This window comes from Gadus macrocephalus, chromosome 19 (assembly GCF_031168955.1).
Source record: "Gadus macrocephalus chromosome 19, ASM3116895v1".
NCBI lineage: Eukaryota > Metazoa > Chordata > Actinopteri > Gadiformes > Gadidae > Gadus > Gadus macrocephalus.
In genome coordinates, this window is record NC_082400.1 from 8,644,167 (window position 1) to 8,657,500 (window position 13,334).

Genomic DNA, 13,334 nt, shown 5'->3' on the forward strand with positions numbered 1-13,334 from the left:
GGAGGAAGAGGAGGCGGTAACTGTGGAGGAAGAGGAGGAGGTGACAGAGGTGGAAGGAGAGGGGGAGGTAAGGGAGGAGGTAGGAGAGGAGCTAAAGAAAGAGGTAGAGGAGGATGCAGAAGAATAAGTTAGGGGACAAGGAAGGAGAACAGGAGGTAGAGGGAGCAGAGGAGGAGGTAGGTGAGGAGGTTACAGGAGGAGGTGGGGAAAGACAAAAGTTAGGAGGCAGAACAGAAGGTGGATTAGGAGGTAGAGGAGGACTACAGGCTATGGATTGGTTGGATGATTCACCCCAGCGATGGTGCGGCAGACTCAAAGTGTGCGATACGGCACCATCTATTCTAACTGGTTTTTGTCTCTCGCCATAAAATAACAATGTATCAACGATGTATTCGCTAACAAAACAACCCATGACATAATACAGGTAACACTTGCTCTTTCTTTTTCTAAGCTGGTGGTGGAACTTGCCACGTGGCAAAGCTGCCTAAGGTGTACATCAACAGTGTCGTTCTTTATCACGGAAAGGTGCCGGTCGCTCTCCTCTACCCACAGCTCATGTTGAAACCTGTCAAACCCTGTGATGCAGTTCACACATGCAATAACGGAATTGCACGGGTACCAATTTCTTCCCGCGGGTTGAAATCAATTAATTCTGACACCATCCCCAGTGTCTCAATGGAGTATATAGAATGAGCCACGCGGAACACGAGAACATCAACCACTCCCACGACCCCAGTATGTAAAACCCTATGTAAAGTGCTATGAATCAAAATAATTCAGCTATTGTTATTATTATGGTTATAATGGTTTTGGCGCCCTCTGGTCCAGAAGGGAGAATGAGAACGGATCCCAAGGGGACCCTAAAGGTTTATGATACTTAGTGCGGTGAATAATTCATTCATACATTCAGAATAGGCCAGGATTTATTAAATGCTGAACAGTGCTACACCGTGCACCTATCATTATTCACTGTCAACAATATGCAATATGCACATTAGCTAGGGGTGTGAATCGTCCATGCAGATGGTTTTTCCCAGTGCTTGAACACTGAGGTATAAGCTGTTGACGGTTTGTTCACTGTAACATGATTTATTTATTCCTTCATTTATTATTCTATTCATTCACTTTTTGAGGAAGGACCACAATGGATGTAATAAACATGTAAATTAAAGTCTTATTTAAAGAGAGGGGGGACCTGATCTGAGCTCTTCAATATTAAAGGGGCTTTGTTGTTCGATGCTTAGCAGTTAAAATGAGCTGAAATGTAGACCCCAGACAATGCAACAATTATTCTATTATGTTATTAAATAATGTCATTTTCTGAGCATAGCTTTCTCAGTCTATAGTTCGAATGTGCTTTAAATGTCGCCATAAATATCATTGTGCACTGGTACATTATCAAATTTATTTGACAATTGCATCATTTCTCATTCAGATTTATCTTTTTATGTCTGACAATATTCAAGCCACTGGCCGGTGTAGCGAACACTTCCCTCCCTGCCTAGCTTTCCTAGAATAGCCTCCCTGGCCTAGCCAGAAACAGCTTACATTAAAATATTGCATCAGTCAGGATAGATCACTGCTACCCAACAAAAAAAATAAAGATATTGACCGGCCCTGTCTAGCAATGTTCTTATGTTCTTCTGCGAAGCTGAGAAGCGGCCGTTCAACTGCGGATAAAAATGAAAAGGTGGGAAGTGAAAACTTCAGCGGGCTTCATAAACCCTGGAGAGGAACAGCGTTTGAACTACGTGCAGGAGGAGCCCATCTCTCTGGCAGGGGTCATCCCGGGGTGGGGACGGGGCTGTGCAGGGCGGAGGTCCCAGGAGAGAGGGGAGGTGGATGAGATCCAGCTCTGAGACACTGAGGGCCTCTTGGGGGGCGGGTGGCTGTCTCGCTTGACACACCTCTCAAACCCCATGTGGACTGCCCAGGTTAGGACCCCCTTGGACCTGGTCAGACCGGGCGGCGGGGGGGGTAATGGGTTTCTTCTGTGAGCAGGAGAATGAAGTGGATAAGGGGTCGGACTCCCCGGTCAACGAGGTACTGGGTTCAATCCCCAATGCTGTGGAGGGCATCCGAGTGCAGTATTCCTGTCCCCTTACCATTAAGAAAACAAGGAAATAGAGTAATAACCATTATATAGCATAAGGATAGGGTTAGGGTTAACCCCAACCCTATTAAATAATGTATGAATTGATACCTTATTTAACTAAGGTATTTAGTTACGTTATCTTATGACGGTTAGTAGGTTACATTTAACTAATGTGTCATATTGAAACACAATCAGTAAACATGAATACATTAGTAAATGGTTACTACCGAGTAGTTAACTTTTAATGTTTATTAATGCATCAACTAATGTTGATTATTGTATCCTTATTACAAAGTGTTACCAACGTTCATTCTTCTATCGTGAATAAAAAACTGAAGAACTGCGCTGCTGTGAGTTTTTACACCCCTCTCAGAAGTGACTTGCTGTCTCAGTTCTCCAACCTGATCGCAAAGAAATCTCAATCTCAAAGAAACACATCAAAACAACATCATACTCTACCAGTCCAGAACACACTGTTTTAATATATCAAAAAATGAAAAGCTACCCGGGTGTCTACATAATGATACATATATTGTTGGTTGTGAATTATCCTTCGCTGCAGGAGATTGTGACAAACAAGAGGAATGATGGAGGTTGCATTTCCCTACCGCCCCCTTCAGGGAGCCGGAGGCTTGTGGACTCATGGCTGCACATCGCTCAGCCTCCCGATGGCTGTTGATAGGGTGCTGATCCCGAGGTCAGCCACTGAGGGATAGCTGAATGACTAAACTACAGACAGGTTGTTTAATACAGACTACTAAACAGACGGGACGTTTAATACAGACTACTTAAAGGTTGGGTATGGAATTCTCTTTTTTGGCAATTTGTGCAATATTACTTGAAATCCTTATCATAACCCACTTACAGCCACTGAGTTAGAAGTACATGAAAATTAAACAAGTCCATCATCTGTGGAACGGGCAGGGCTTGAAAAACTCCAGCCGATGATTTCCAGAACCACCGAGTGGCATTGGACAGTAAGTACGTCAATCAAACGGTCGTACTGCTCTCCCACGCTCCCCGCGCGTGACCCCTTTGTGCACGTACTCAAAGCTCGTGACCCAGAGCAAGCTTCTGTTTGTTGTTATCCTGCGGTAGCTACTGGAGCTAGCTAACTAGCTCCAGCTAACTAGCTCTAGGTCCACATTTGGACCTAGCAATAGAAGACAACCCTAAACTCCAACCTAGCAAGCTTGGCTCACTCTCGCGCATCTGTGTTCGCGCCCGTGCATGATTGCGCGTCCATGTACTTGGAATGGGTGGAGTCAGAGTCAGCGTTGAAGGAGAGGGGGTAGGATCATTCGAGTTGTGTGTTTTCAAAATCTGCAGGCGTTTCACAAATCCCATACCCAACCTTTAACTATAAACTACAGATGGGGTGTTTAATACAGACTACTATACTGCAGACATGGGTGTTAATACAGACTACTAAACTATAAACTACAGACAGGTGTTTTATACCAACTAGTAAACAAAATATAACAGACAGGTGTTTAATACCAACTACTAAACTATAAATAACAGACGGGGTGATTTATTACAAACTACTCACACTGTTTGTTAGAGCCATATGGGCAGAAGTTTACCATTTCAACCATCAATTTGATTTGCATGAATTCTGAATACGAGTTTAATTAGGATTATTGGAATAATTCATCTCGTATGAAATGTATAAGCAAATCTAATTAATTTATGTATGAGAGCATTGAATGTACTGCACTAGATTCATTTAGATTTCAGGTGTTTGCCCATTTCCCCCTCCCTTTTGGTACCTGCCGATACCCGTCCAATGGCGGGGAGGCTGGAGTGTTTGGTTGGCTGCGGCTGAGGCCTGCACCGCGCTGGTTCCGGGAAGTTTTAGGATGCCGCCAGACCTGGCAGGAGACGCCGTGCGGTTAATTTTTAAATCACGTTGACTCGTTTACATATTTTATTTACAACGTTGGGAGTTCTATTTCCATGTGCCTTATTTGCATTTAGTTTGAGGGCCATTGATGCATCTCTTAACCGATTTTGTTTTACTTTTGGTTCGCTTGCTTCTAAGTAGAGCTAAACAAGTGTTATCCCTTTTTCTTGCACAACACTCGTACACATACAAGCTCAAATCGTCCTTCATCTACTGCTGTGTTAACCCGCCTGGACCTCCGATCCGTTTTGAGACTAACATGTGATTCGTGAGTACCCCCTCCTTTCCGGACCTTTCAAACCATTAACGCTCAGACGCCCACTATATGCAATAAGTTTGATCAGAAGTATTTACTGTTTTTTTATACCGACTACTCCAATACTAAACTACGGTCAGTGTCTGTAATAACGACTTCTAATCTACAGACACATATTGTTAAATACAGACTACTTAATTAGTAAACTAGACTTTAATACCCAGTATTTTACTTTGTATCCTCAGTTTGTTAATACAGACTACTGTTGTACGTTTTTGTAATACAAAGTTGTATTGAATGATCCATTTGTAATATATTCTAACTCTGTGGCTTCTGAATAACCAAAGGCACAAGGTATGACCACATTGTACCAGGAGGGAGGTCATTTCAAGCCAATTAGACAGTTACAAGTCAATCTTTGTGACATCACGAGTGAGAGTGTCTGTCTGGAAGGCGGTGATTGATGGACCGTTCCAACTGTTTCTGTGGCCGCAGTTCATCTGTCCATCATAAATCTGTGGACGCTCACACTTGTCACATCACACAAGGGATGTATTCTGAGACGGTTTGTCATGGCTCCCTCCCTGTAGCTTTGGCAATAACCACTGCACAACCAAACGATGAATCTCTAGGTAACGCACAGGGTTAGAAGAAGCCCCAGGGTCATGGGTTTGATTCACACTGGGGCCGGCCATGCTGAGAACGTATGCTCTTATGTTAAGTTAAGACGCAGTCTTTTTTTAAAGCAAGCATAGGTTCACATCCTCCACCTCGGCACTCCGAAGATGACTAACCGTAAGACTGATGATATGAAGGAGTGGGCGGTGTACCTCTCAGTGGAAATGTCCGTAAAGAAAACACGAATGCGAGCGAGGAGGCTGAACAGGGGCCCCACGTACTGTATATAGGGAAAAATGAAAATATGAACAATTACCATTACAAAGCTGACACTTTACGGCTGCTGCGTTCGCTGCTTTGAGACGCCACAGAGAGACACTGCGGGCAGGCCTATAAATAAGGTGGGGAATGGTGTGTTTACTCGTCTGAAGGCAGATGCCTTGGAGAAGTGTTGACTTGTTTCTGATGAAGGGATTTGATAAAGCCTTCGCCGGTTGACAGCGGCAGTCGCTTTTTCCCCGGCGCCCCAGCCGCCCGGGTGACAATCATTGTCACTACGTTGTGTACTCTCTGCATCGTAATTGATTCATTTAACTGACACTTTGTTAGCCGTTTTGTTGTTGCTGCTGATGTTGTTTTTGTTGATATTTATATTTGTCGTTTGCAGCTGGGTCCGGGAATGACGTTCAGTGATGTAACGTGGCACGCTGAACGCTACTCTTCCAGAGAACTCAGCGCAGGACGCAGAGTGACGCGGAGACTATCTGCTTGCAATAAGGTACTTTGACTGATTTTTATTCCCAATTAGGCTTAGGAGGAAACATGCAATCTTTTTGGTATTTAACTTGCAAGCTTATAGCAGACACAGGCATTTACTTTGCACTGAAATAATGGGGAGGCCCATATTGTATTGACCTAAGCCATTTGAATCGTAATCCCTGTTATTAGTAGAGTTAAGCAGTGCCGGGCTGAAAAGATTCTTGATCAAATGTCCAGTGTTAATGCATGGTTTTGTTTCTGTATCTCTTATTCAAATACATTCTGTCACCTTTGACACCCATTCCAAATATACTATTGAGAGTAAATCAGACAAAAATGATATAATATATAAATATACATTTTTTTGTGATGGGAATCGTGACACAATGAACCACAGTAATGAGGCACTAGAGGTATATATGGAGCATTTTTAGTCGGCCAAGCAATTTGATATTGAGACCCTGGGGCCACTCAGGGTGTGTTATAAATTGGCTAAATGTCCCATGAGAGAGAGTTTTTTTTATTGTGACTTTTGTGCCTTCCAAAAGAGAGTTCTAATAATAAGGCCAACTAAAGAAGACTATTTCCCATATTCACTTTTAAGCCCACTCATTCATGTTCATGGATGTTTATTTTAATGGTCTTAAAGATTGCCGCTATGATTAAAATAGATGAGCAAGGCTTCTCCCAAAACACTGTGTGAACGTTCCACTCTGTTGTGCCGGCTGGTGGCGTTCTTTTCCTGACGTCTCGGTGCCTTTTTTGCCGAGGCACTCAGACGTCACGACCAAGGGGCACCGGTGGCGCGATTTGTGAGGACGTGCCGAGCTGTCTGGGCAGTGGTTGACTGCTGTATCTGTGAGAAAGTTGAGGACACTTGTTGTGTAACTCCACGTTGGGTGTCCATGTGTATGGATGTATTTAATGTCTGTGTCTGAGTGAGGGTTAGACTTCCCGGACACCTTTTAGTATAACGATATGGTGTGTGGCGAATTTCATAAAAAACATTTCTTATTATAAAGACAGTTAAACAACAACGGTACTAACAAAGTATCTTAAAGTTGGCCAGGGTCGTAACCATGGGGATAACACGCCTCCCTCTTTCCTAAAACTCTCAGCCCAAAACACATTTTTGAATTCCAACAGGTTCTTCAAGATGTGGATACGTTATCTGATACAGAACTGAAAAGTAAAATACCAGTCCTATTGGACCTTTAGCAATGCAAGCTAAATGGATAAATAACATATAATATGGGGAACAACGAATGCAGTTTTCTTGCAAGATAATTGAAGTACTTTCTTACCATCAGGAGTCAGGTTGATGAGCCATCAAACAAAGGCTTTTCAAAATGTATCCCTTTGTGACATCAAAATGTGATAGTGTTCCATCTGGCTGGAGTGAGTTGATAGATGGACGGTATCAGTCTGTCCTGTAGTCGGACACTCCCAGTTGTGGTGTAAAAAAGGAATATATATTTCAAATGGTTTGGGATGGCTTATCAACTTCACATGCTGGAAAATGGGAAAGGGTCCTTTTATTTAAGTGACTATATCCAACAATAGTTATATATATTAGAGCAGTTGTATTTCTGCTGATGGCTTGAGGGCAGACTGTTTTCTTGCCGTGGTGATTTAAACCCTGCTGTAACTATATAGATGTTCTGGTAAATGTAGAAAGGCTCAACAGGGTGGTGAATACATAATACACATGAGTGAAACTGTATGAGGCACATATTAGGGTTTGAACTATTTCCAGATCCAAGCAGTACAGTTTTGATGTTAAATTGTGATTGAGTTCTGATTTGTCATGCCCTTCGATCATCAAATTATGTTTTCCCCTCATTGATCGATATTCTCCTTTTAAACATCTAACTTGATTGGATGCAGCTCATTCGTTTAATTAGCCTTTTCTATAATTATCATATCAAAAAAATCGAAAAGAAAAAGGATTTAATTGTAAAAAGAGAAACTAATTTCAGGCTTACTGAAGAGTCAGAACACCGACTTTTTTTCTGAACGGAACGTTTTTAATCGGAAGAAAATCTTTCTTTGCTGATGGTTAACATGGCTGTGGCAGATCGCCAAATCCTAGTATACAAACAGTTTGATGTGTTAATCATCAGAGTCCTAAATACAGCTGCTGGCCTGACAACAAGCGTACGCAACAGAACGCTTGTTTATCACCGTGCCAACTGAGATATGGAAACATGGACAAGAGGAGGAAAGAAACAAAACATGTTTCATGACACACAGTTGACTGTTTGTGCTGTGACTCTTTTATTTGACTTTGTCTTGGTAGTCATTTTGTATAATTTCAAATGAGATACAAATGAGTTATTATTTTCCTGTTTAAATTATTATCACCTTTCTTGTGTCACAAAGCTGAAATAACCCCTACGTCCAGTCAACCTTGGAGCGTATTATTGCCATCTTGTTGCTGCAATTGCCTTACTGATTTCTCAGTCCATTTCCATTGTAGTAATGGCATCTAAGAAAGGCCTGTTTCATGTCATTAGGTAACTATCATTAGCAGGCAGACTGAGTATGTTTATGTCATTCCAAGGACAACTAAGATGATGGTTACCGACTCTGCATGCTCGTCTTTTAGAAGCAGGAGAATAAGGATAGAAAAGTGGTCAGGATGTTTTAATCCGAGCCAAAAGGTGGTGGGTTTGATTCCCTCTAAATGTTCACAGCCTACCTTTTCACCTCTAATATCCTGACCTGTATCTGAATTCATAGTAGGTGGCTTTTGATAAAAATGTGATGAACAAATAGCAAATAGATGATAGAAGTGTGTATGGAATCCTACACAATCCTGAAATACACACCTGGTTGATAACGCCTGATTTAAAAAATAAAAGAAGTCAATGTGAAAATCCGTACATCCCATTTCAAGGTGTTTGTGTAGACACAACACCACAAGTATGGTAATATAGCTAATTAATTGCAGCCCATTAGTCTAATGGAAATGTTCATCACAAATTGGAAAATGAATAACATTTTACTGTGAATTCCATTCTCTGGATTCAGAGGGTGTCAGAATTACTGTTCATCATATTTAAACGTGTGTGTGTGTGTGTGTTCACAAATGACGGCCGAAAACCACTTTACACCTGGATCTGCAGGCTTCCAGGCCCTCCCCCCCCCGCCTAGCCTCCCACTACCCCCCTCCCCCCCCCCCGCCCTCACAACCCACCCTGGCGCTCCGGGGTCTCCGGCCGGATCTGTGGTTCCGCTCTTCCTGCTGTACATGTCTGATCTAAACAGTAGCGACTCTTTTTATAGAGCTGTCAAGGTGTGCACACTGGGTATCCATAGGAGGCCGGAACATTAACCTTTCTGACCATGAATGGTCCCTCTCTCTCGCTCTCGCTCTCTCTGTCTCTCTCCCCCCCCCCCAGTTTTTTGTTGTATTATTCTCCTGTTTGGCCGTACTGTAATGTCATTCTGTTTTACCAGCGTTCTTTGGCTAGGAATCTGTCCCTGCTTCTCTGGGTGAGATCTATAGCCATCCAACATGAATACATCAATGTCAACATGAAGGATGGCATAAAAATGTATGGAAATGCCATGGCATAAAAATGTGGCAATGATGAGGTGTAGAAATAAAATGCATGCAAGTTGACATCAGAGTGGTGTGGAAAGTGGATGTCCTTTTTTAATGATGCAGGACATAAACATATATTTTATATTGGTTGTATATTGTGGGACGTAACTGAAAAAAACACCTGGTCCTGATGATGTCCTAAAAAACAAAAACGACAAAACACATTTTAACAACGCCATTACTATTATTATTATTTATTATACATAAAAACAAGCCAACACACAGAAGACATTTGGGTGGAAGAAAGGGGAGCAAACTTCCATCTCAAGGGATGTCCACACCCAACCAGGGCGACGCGTTGTGAATGACATTTCCTGGTTATCAAATGAGAGGGATCCTCTTAAATGATGATGATGATAGAGGCTGGAACCGGAATTATTCAGATGTGTCATCCCAGGACCTTCATCTCCTTAAGATAGATGAAAAGCTGGACCACAGCCTCGGCACGTATAGCAGGGGCCGGGCATTTTTTCTGTATAAGATGGACTCTGTAGGTGTATCGGCATGACAACGGCCGCTCAAAGGGCACCACAGAATGAGCCGTTGCTGAGAGAGCGCAGTTGCTCATGTGCTGCATGAGACTAGCGCATTTTAGCTGTGAAACGTATGCTGTTGGTTCCCATTTGCACCATTTACTACACCATTTCTATACAAACAGGGTGTAGGCCAATTTAAGTAGGCCTGCTTATCGCTCAGCCAAATGTTGACACGTACTCGCAAATCAATTAGCAGTTGGCAATGATGAGTCGCGGCCATTAACATGCAGAGCAGCAACGGCATAAACATGTGTTAAATAATATTGTACCAATGAATAAATAAACCACTCTATCAAATCACCTTTTTTTTTTTTTTTGGGGGGGGGAGAAAGCAAAAAAAGAAGGCAGAGGCTTCGAGGGTTGAACGTTATTGGCCCGAGGGAACGGTGACCTCCAAGGAATAGCTTGAATAACTTGTTGATGGGGTTAACCAGCGCTCTAAGGTGATTAGGGCGCATTCCCTCTGTCTAGCGGTGGGAGTGCCAAGCTCTGATAAATGATACTGGGCTGGTTCGACGCCATTCCCTGATTTGCATGATAAATGATTCTGGAGATTTTTGATTTGTTTTCGTCGGGGCCGAGAGGAAATTGCGCGACAGGGAATGTGGGAACAGATTAGCCATGTGCCTCGCCTGGTGGACAACTGTTGAAAAATGACGAAGTGCTGACGTTACTCCGTTCTGACATTAAAACAGCCCTTCTTCATTTCCGGAGGACAAGGCTCTGACGGGGCTTCTGGTGGACTCTGAGTCCTGGTGGTGTCGGGGGAGAGGGGGGGCTGTCCGTCTTTCTCCTCGGGCAGGTGCTTGATGGACAACCATCTGAGCCTGCTCCACCATGCACTATACCCTTCCGTCCTGCTGTGTGTATGTGTGGGGTCAGGAATCCAATCTTTTTTTCATGCTATCCCTCCACAACACGTCCTCTCCCTGACCTCACAGTGGCGGTTGTTTTATTTATTCATGCTCGGGATCACCTCGTTCTCCCAATCTGAACTTTCATTCAACTTGTGTGTGTGTGTGTTGGCATAATCATGGATTAGGCCAGCCTGTGTTACAAACAACATAGGCCTACCAATCGGTGGAAAGCACATTGGAATATTACACTTTGGAGATGCTGAGATCCCAGGAGCTCTCTTCATTGGCCCATTATTTGACCTGATTTTCCAAACACTACGATGCCTGGTTGCGTTCTGATAATCGTCAACCACCAGGGGCGTGTCATCAGCATATTTGGATAAAGTTTAATCACTGGCGGTGCAGATTATATTACATTTTGTCTGAGACAGAGAAGAGGGTTGGCATCTTAACAATGATGTGTCTTTCATTTAAAACTATAAGGCCAGATCATGCTTGGACCTGTCCATGGTTGAACACCGTTGATCCATTACACCCAAGTGGGGTCAACCTGTGGTCCCAGGAGGGAAGGAGGGAGACAGGGTGAGAGAGAGAGAGAGAGAGAGAGCACATTGTTATGGAAGAAACACGTGCTATTGAGACTTTGAGGCTGACGTGAACCAGATCGGTAGTTGTGTAGCATAGTAACGGCAACACCAAAGAGCTCAGATATCTAGCTTTTTATTTATTTTTTATGTTGCCTTCAAACAGCCTTGCCTCTGTTTTAAACTGAAGTCAGTACACATGTAAAAGGTCCACAAGCAGGTCACAGCATATCGGGGAATCAGGAGGGAGCCAAACAGAAGGGAAGAAGTCGAAACTAAGTGGGTGAAAAGCAAGCGGGAGACCCCTCGATACTCCAATATAGCATCTAAGGTGGGTTTGGTTGGTGACAGGTGAGAGAAGGGAGGTGTGCGTTGCAGAATAAAGTGGCATCATCGAAATAAGCCAAGCTCACACAACCAGTGGGCGCTCATTAGGGTGTTTACAAACTAAGGTTACATCAACCCGGGGATCACACCCAGAGCTAGCACCGAATAAAACAGAAGTCTACAGTTCCCCGTAAACACACTGCTCTCTCATGTATTTATTTACCTCAGATAGAAAACTAAGGAACGGGTTTTAGTGAGAGTTCAGACCTAATGATGGGATGGATATGTTTAAAAAATATATCAAAGAAGGGACCTGACATTTTGTAGCATGTCCCTGTGGAGTTGTTCACAGCGACTGGTAAATAAAAATACATTTCTTATTATTTGATTCATTGGCAACCGCTATGCAGTGTTTGTGTACCTTTTCTGGGAGGTTAAACACAGAGCATACCGTGTTATGAAATGTAAGTCAGCTTTATTCACCTGTACTCTGTAATGTGAGCACAAAAAGAAGCACACTGTTCCTGGTGTCATGGCAAATGTCTATTAAAAGCACTTTTAACACATCCTGAACACACCGGGACTGCATCCTGTGATAAGTCCCAAAGGGATGTATATGTCGTGACAGACATACATCTCGCTTAGGATTGGAAGAGATTAGATTCATCACAAAAGATTCATCGTTTTATTACTGCAAATTGGATCAAATTTTCCACCAATTGCAGTGGGACCGATTGGTATACATAAGGGAAGAAAAGATTAAATAAGATCATTCATTTCTAATGAACATGAGTACAATGCAGAAACTTTTCTCCAGGAGTTTGTGTTGTGTTCTTGCAGTCTCATCCAATGACTTATTTTTCCCCTGCTCACATCTTTCTCAAAGTTCAAGGATAGGGTCAGCATCGTAGAACATTGTGTGTCTGTGAAAACCTGTCCAACTCCAGTCCGCACTATTAAGGAAAGTGATGGCACAGACAAACCATGCTTTCTTCCTTTTTCTTATGCTATGCAGGGGTTTACAAAGATCTAACCTTTTCATCTTGAGAGGTGAACCCTTGCAGTTTTTTGGATGTTTGGTGAGGTGATATTGCAAGTAGAGCCATGAGACTTTTTTGTTATCGCGGCAAACACGGGCCTAAATATTAAAACCAGGGCCGTTTGCAACTCCTAGCGGAGCCTTTTCAAAGGCAACCCAAAGTCCTTCTTGAGTTTAGATACACTCGTTGATTGACACTTTTCTAAATGTAAACGGAGGCGGGGCCTCCTGCTCGTTGGCTGTATGGGCGGGTGGACACACCCACCTATGAAGTCAAAAATAAATAAAGGATTGTGACGACTCATCACCCTCACACCTTGCCTATTAAAGTGATATATTCCCTCATCCTTTCATCAGCCTACTTCACTGTGCATAGTCCCCATCCATTTATTGACCATCCAATCGGGTCGCGTCATTTCCTTTTTTTTCCTTTTTAGTAAAGCCACCAATTAGCATAACAAACGTATGTGGCAGCCTCTACGGCAACGAGGGACCGAGCCGCAGGAGCAGGCCCTGCGGTGACCTTCCCGTCCACGCAAGCAGTTGCGCTCCATTACCTAATTAGCCTCGTTAGGCACCGGGGCAGCACACCTGCTGATGCAGCACTTGACAGCCAATCACCGGCCATCATCCCTCAGGACGGGGGCACCCTGTCACGAAGTGTATTCTCCCTTGGATCTATGGGGCTATGGACAATCACACACGCTCGCCTAATATCCCGGGAGGGATTTAACCAGCTGACGTGGA

The 13,334-nt window shown here is 43.3% G+C and overlaps 1 long non-coding RNA gene across 4 annotated transcripts in view; it reads left to right on the top strand.

Annotated features, from left to right (window-relative positions):
- Window positions 1-3,855: 3,855 nt before the first annotated feature.
- Window positions 3,856-13,334, top strand: part of LOC132447460 (uncharacterized) — a 57,244-nt gene continuing 47,765 nt past the window's right edge. For 2 of the 4 annotated variants that reach the window (XR_009523085.1, XR_009523084.1), the window contains exons 1-2: window positions 3,857-4,262; window positions 5,543-5,653. This is a non-coding gene — a long non-coding RNA (uncharacterized LOC132447460). Of the gene's footprint in view, window positions 4,263-5,542; window positions 5,654-9,096; window positions 9,348-13,334 lie in introns of those variants that run through there. The other 2 variants (XR_009523083.1, XR_009523086.1) reach the window with 2 other exon arrangements.